General features: G+C 42.0%; 1 pseudogene; it reads left to right on the forward strand.

The window, feature by feature from the left end:
• The first annotated feature begins 5,124 nt into the window (after positions 1-5,124).
• Positions 5,125-5,504, forward strand: LOC102501065 (selenoprotein K pseudogene; annotated as a pseudogene).
• Positions 5,505-6,728: the final 1,224 nt, after the last annotated feature.

The following is a 6,728-nucleotide window of genomic DNA, read 5'->3' on the forward strand; positions in this document are numbered from 1 at the left end:
TGGGAAGGCTTCCCATGACAATGAAGACAGCAGAGACAAGGGAAGCTGAGGTTGACAAACCAAGGATCCCCACCTTCAGGTAATTCAGCAAGAGACTTTGTCACCAGCTAAAGTTAAAGGTGTTTGTGCTTAAGGGAAAACAAACAGCCACATTTATGCTTAAGGATAGCTATTTTCCAGAAAAGAATGCAAATAACTATCTGGTTAGGATCATTTTTCATCAAAGAGGCTAAGCTTAGATCACCATCACACATAAGTAAAATAGCAGTTACCGAGCTTCCGTTAATTTTTATAACCCGCCAGAAGATTACAGAAACATCCAGTGAGTCCCCACAGTCATTGTAATCACTTGTGCTGTGGATAATGCTGTTTGGAGAACATCAGTTGCTTAAAATTGATAACAGTTCCACCCAAGAATTACATAGCCAATTATGTGTCTCTTTCATCTGCAACACCAGATCAGACTCCTGGCCCATCTAGTTAGGCCGACTGCCACTGCAGTGACCAACACAAGCAATATCTCTACGTGAGGGAGCGAGAACAGGATGATGCGAGAAGTGAAACAAACTAGCAGGTTTCAATGTGCGTGCTTCCTAAGAGTACTAGCACTCCTCTGGATAGGGTTTATTCACATATGTAATACGGCATGGGATACAAATATGGAATGGAAAAAGTCTGACACATTTTGACATAACAATCATGTCAGAGCATTTTATTTATTTATTTATTTGTTTGCTGTAGGACACACACGTGTGCTCACGGAGAGACAGAGAGACAGAAAGCTTAAAAATCACACTGGGGGTGTGTGTATGCATGCCAAAAAATGTCAAGAGAATGGAGGGGATGGGACTGCAGCATGGCCAGGCCCCCTGGGGGATGCTTTGTTGCTTTCCCTCTCCCTGTTGCTCTCTGGAGAGTGCATGTGCCCTATTATAAAATTCGAAAGAGTACTCAAAAAGTAAAGGGTCAGCATTACTCATTTGTGTGTATCTGAGCTATGATACAACATTGCTACAAGTAGAAACAATACAGTAACTGCATCTTTCTACTGTGATCCTCTAGTGTAGAGGAGAAAACTAGACATTGGAGGCTATAACTTCTTCCCATTGTCTTTGGAAAATTCAAGGAGAAGATATGGGACTTCTCGATATTATCATCGAAGTCAGTTGAAACAATTCACTGGAAAATAGTAAAAGCGGTAACAGTTATGTGGTGGGCCATTTTATTGTGGTAGTTAAGGAATTATGCTTTAGAAGTAGCTACCCATAAATTAATATCCTTAGCCTGCCTATTAGTTTAAGCACATGCATTACTTTAGGATAGCTTTTGTCAAATCATATTAAAACAGATTATTTGTGCGTATAAGAGGACAAAGTTTTTCTTTTTAAAGAATTATTTGATTTAACTTTATTCATTTATTTACTTGTTTTAATTTGACCAGAGAGGGACAGAAAGAGAGAGAGAGAGAAAGTGAGGAAGGTCTGGGACTCAAACTGCAGTAGGCCACCTGGGAGTCCAGTGCCCTCAAGCACCATGCCACCTGCCAGACCCCAAAAGATTTCATTTTTAATTTTTTATACTACTTGTTATGAGTCCTCAGTACCCATCATAGCTATCAGTTGACAGTAAAAACTTAGCATGTTTTTCTTGAACAATTGACTAAATAAACAGATTTTTAAAATTCTGTTATCATATGAAGACCCTCAGTTAGCTTCCAGTCTGGTTAGAAACCTTTTTAACTACAACAGGAAACCCAGAAAAGCAGTCTCAAATTATTTCGCTTTGATTTCTTCTGATGTAATGGAAATTCTGGTCCTTCAATATACAAGAAATAGATGAAGAAAGTACCAAACTTAGCCAAAATAGAAAGGAAAGGGAAATACAGAGATTATTATCATTGTGAGATTGGAAAGAAAACTAAAACTCCAGTAGTCAAGACATAAGGCCCAAAGATGGAGACACAGTTGTCAAGATTGCACTAGGAACTGCTTCTTCACAAGACACATTTTTAACAGCGACTCAATGATCAACCTAGACAGCATGACCTAGACAGCAGCAAACACAGCAATGAAAGCTTTTTCCAGGTCCCATCTCATTCTGAGAACATGGTAGTGGTTTTGATGGCCCCAAACTTTTAGACAAAGAGAGTCTCATGACCTCTGTAAACCTCTGTACCCTCTCCAAAACTAAGAAAAGGGTAGCTTGCCCCTTCTGGCCTGTGATCCCCACCATGAGAACACATGCACAGATTCCTCCTGGCTGGAATCAAAACCTCCAATGAGAGCCTCAGATCAGCCACCCAGTGCTCAAGACCTCTCTGGGCTCTGGAAGTTTTCCTCTCTTTCAGTAACCTTCACTCTGTTCTTGCCTTTGTTAATCTGCGTTCTAATTCTTCCTGAGTGTGAGACAAAGAATCAGGGGTGCTGCTGTCCCTGCATTAGGCGTAGGGCCTGATCACCCTAATACCCCACATCGATTGTCTCGTGGCGATTATTAGACAGCTGGAGTACCCAGAAAGAACAATGGTGATGACAGACACAAGTGCGAGACGGTGCTGCATTCACTTACACTCAGGTGGAACATCCATCATTCGTATTGTTGTAACATCTAGGATAACAGTCCCATTCTACAAAGTCCTGCCTCCAGCCCATTCTGTGAAGTTTGACTGAAACACCTCACCCTATCCCTGTAAAGACGCCTGCTTTCAGCCATTGTTCAGAACTGAGAAGTTAAAGCAGAGATTTTATGGCCCATCAGCCTAAAACAGCTACGATCTACCTCTTTATAATAATAAAAAGTTCCTCAAGTCTTAACAGGATAGGATCTCACTCAAAGTTCCATTTCGCACCTGTCAGGGTCTCAGGGAAGATTCAAGAGACATCCTCTCAAGAAAAAAATGGAAAGTTTATAGAGAGAGAGTGCCCAATGGTGAAAGAAAGTTTATAGAGAGAGAGTGCCCAAGGGCCTGAAGCTAAAGCTGCCCCAGCCCACCCTCCAGGAGAGAGGGGGTTTCTTTTATAGGGTAATCAAGGTAGACTGCAGCTGGGGCTGATATGCAGGGGAGTTAGGCACCAGGGGATAAGCATACCTGAAACCTTTGGTGGGTGTTCTGGATCATCTCTTGGCAGTTAGACCTCCCAGCACTACTATGGGCCTTCCTCTGCGACTTCCCAGGTCAGTGTGACCTTGCAGTAGCACAGCACCTGTGGGGGCTCTTGCCAAGACCAATCATGCAGAAATTCGGCCTTGGTTCCTTTTCAGACCTGGAGTCCGTACCAAATGATGCTCAGGAGAGTTTTCCTGTATGAGACCAATACCAAATTCTAAATTCCTTTCATAACATTCTTAAATTTTATATGGTCTTGCATAGTTTTATGATTAAAAAGAGTGACATCAACAGTACTGTTTCACGTTGTCATCTTCAATTTATAATTCCTGACCATTTCTAAGAGGTTATAGACTAAGGCTGTCTGGTATTATAGAAGTCTTGATACTTTGAACCAAATTGGTATGTGCCTGTATTTAACTACATCAACACATTTTTGAATAAATTAGAAACCCAAGAAATTCCCATGGGAAAAGAGTGAACTGAGAACCTTTCTTTAAAAAATGCATTTACTTTTTAAATGAACATGCTTCAAACTGAAAACTTTGTATTTCATATCTAAAGATTTTGGTTGTGGGGAAGCACATACTCTTATAATAAGACTTATAAAACCAAATTATTATTTTGTCTCTATTTTTTTTTCTATTTTTGGAGAGGTTTTTGCTAGAGGGCGCATGCACTCGCCAGAAAGACAGAGAGAGACAGAGAGATAGAAAGCGAGAAATCATCCACCACCCAGGGGGGATGGCCATGCCACAATCCCTTCTCCTTCATTCTCCTCTCGGGATCTTGGGCACCCACGCACATGCACCCGGCATGAGTTTAAGCCACCGGGTTCAGGACTCGAACCATGGTTGACTACATGGGAGTCCAGCGACATAGCCATTATACTAACTGCTGGTCCCTTGTCTGCTTTGGTTTTCGAGAGATTTTTGCTATAGGGTACATGCGCTCTCTAGAGAGATAGAGATTGCTATAGGGTGCATGCGCTCTCTAGAGAGATAGAGATAAAGATACAGAAAATGAGAAATAATTCCCTGGGCAGAGGGTCACGCCGCACTCCCTTCTCCATTCTCCTCTCTGGATTTTGGGCACACACACACATGCATCTGGCGTGAGTTCTACAATGCTGGGTCTGAGACTCAAACGACTGCAGACCATGGAGGATAGGAGTCCAGTGTCTTAACCACCACACTACTTGCTGGCCCTTACAAATAAATCCAAATTATAACCTGGAATAACAATAAGACCTCTCTTTCCCAATCTTTAATTTCTTTCTTTCTTTCCTCAACCTTGGCAGAAGAACCATTTCTGAGATCCACAAAATTTTACCTCCTGCAAAGACAGAGGCAGAACTGGAAAGAAGTGAATAATGGAGATGATTTTTCTAAATTGTTCTAACTAACAGAGATTGAGAGATTAGGGGTAACATAAACAATAAATGTAGAGTATTTTAGAAGGTCAGAGGCCAAAGATTGTCAGAGGCCATTCTGCCATTAAGAATTTAAAGGTACAGAACCTCATGTGCTTCTCTGTGGAAAATACCTTTTGCATATAATCAGAGCATGTTTATTTTCTGGACCAAAACAGGGTCAACACTAAAGCTCAGCAATGTTCTAATACATATATAGCCCAAATCTACACAGTCTTTTCAGGTTTCTTCAAGACTGTTAATATTAGGACACACAGAGAGGAAACAAACAGATAGGGATTCCTTTGCTCCTGGCTGATGAAAACTTGTCTTAAAGAAGCCCTCTATTGACCCAACCATTATCACAGCTGGTTCTTCTGCTCTTCCCCAACAAAGCTTTTTTTTTTTAAAAAAAATAATCTATTAAACTCATTGTCTTCTTACCATTATCACAGCTGGTTCTTCTGCTCTTCCACAACAAAGCTATTTTTTAAAAAAATTATCTATTAAACTCATTGTCTTCTCGTTCTCCTTAAGAATTGTTATCAGTGGAAGCCGGGGAAGCCCAAGCTCTTCAGCAGCTCCGAAGTGAGGAACAGGAGGCGTGATGGTGTACATCTTGAATGGACAAGTGTTGGACAGCCAGGGTCAGTCCTCATGGAGGTTAACTTTGATAACAGATTTTTTTTCCTGGGGAATAGCTGAGTTTATGGTTTTGTTGTTCAAAACTCTGCTTTGGCAAGATGTGAGAAAGAGAAGAGGCTATGGAGACTCATCGATTCCAGATATGATGATGGAAGAGTGCCACCCAGAAACCCTCCCCGAAGAATGGGTGGAACCAATCATCTGAGTGGCCCCTGTCCTCCTCCGACGGCTGGTGGATGAGGCAGGCGAACGTCTGCTGTAAGAAGCAGACACCTGGATGTGCACAACCATAAGCAGGAGGAAGCCATCAGGAAGAGAGGTCTGACCACGCCAGAAAAGTAAAATGAGTGTGCCAATCTGAACAAAGATTGCTCTGTGCCCTCACAGATGAATGAGGTCATGCTGGGAATTCCCTCTGCAGGGATCTGGCCTGACTGATATGCAGTTCTATAAATGAACATGTTTGTCTCATTATATATTTTGTATAGTTGATTAAAGTATTGGTTTAGTGTGCTTGCCAGAGAGCCAGGGAGAGACAGAGAGACAGAAAGCAAGAAATCACCCCCAGGTGGGATGGCCACGCCACAATCCCTTCTCCTCTAATCTCCTCCCAGGATCTTGGGAACGCATACACACGTCCCCACCATGATTTTAAGCCACTGGGTCCAGGACTTGAACTGCGGTCGACTACATGGGAGTCCAGCAACATAGCCATTATGCCAACTGCTGGTCTTTGGTATAGTTTTAATAAGTAAATGTTTTTAGGTTACAGAACTGACTCACCATTATATAATTAAATCACAAAATGCAGGCCAACTGGTTGCATGGTGGGTAAAATGTCTGGATCCCATGTGACAGTACACAGTTTGAGTCTTAGACTTGGTACCTTGAGAAATACACTGGGCACGTGTGCATGCATGCCCCAAATCCTATGAGGAGATTGAAAGAGAAGGGACTGTACTGTGGCCATCCCCCTGGGCTGTGCATTCACTGTGCTCACGCTCTCTCCCTCTCTCCAGCAAGTGCACACATCCTTTAGGAAAATTATAAAACAACGACACAATAACAACAACCACCACAAAAACTGAATCTGAAGAAAATTAAAAGTTGTGTTTTCAGTTCTGTGTCATTTTCAACTTTGAGATACTGTACATTGTTCATTTGTTTTCATTTATAAATAAATCAGATCTATTTCAGTAATGTACACACACAAAAAAATAAAAGAATTGCTGGGGACCAGCAGTTAGCATAATGGCTATGTCACTGGACTCCATGTAGTCAACCGTGGTTTGAGTCCCAGACCTGGTGGCTTTAATTCATGCTGGGCACGTGTGCATGCATGCCCAAGATCCCGAGAGGAGAATGTAGAAGATATTGCGACATGGTCATCATCACCCTCTGAGGGAGGGGTGATTTCTCGCTTTCTGTCTCTCTCTCTTTCTGGCAAGTGCACACACCCTACAAGCGTAAACCCCTCCAAACAAAAATAGAATTATTATCAGTATGGAAGGAATGTGGGCAACATGGGATAGGTGAGTGAAATGGAGGGAATAAAGGGAAAAAAAG

Source organism: Tupaia chinensis, unplaced genomic scaffold (genome assembly GCF_000334495.1).
Source record: "Tupaia chinensis unplaced genomic scaffold, TupChi_1.0 Scaffold000127_1, whole genome shotgun sequence".
Taxonomy (NCBI): domain Eukaryota; kingdom Metazoa; phylum Chordata; class Mammalia; order Scandentia; family Tupaiidae; genus Tupaia; species Tupaia belangeri.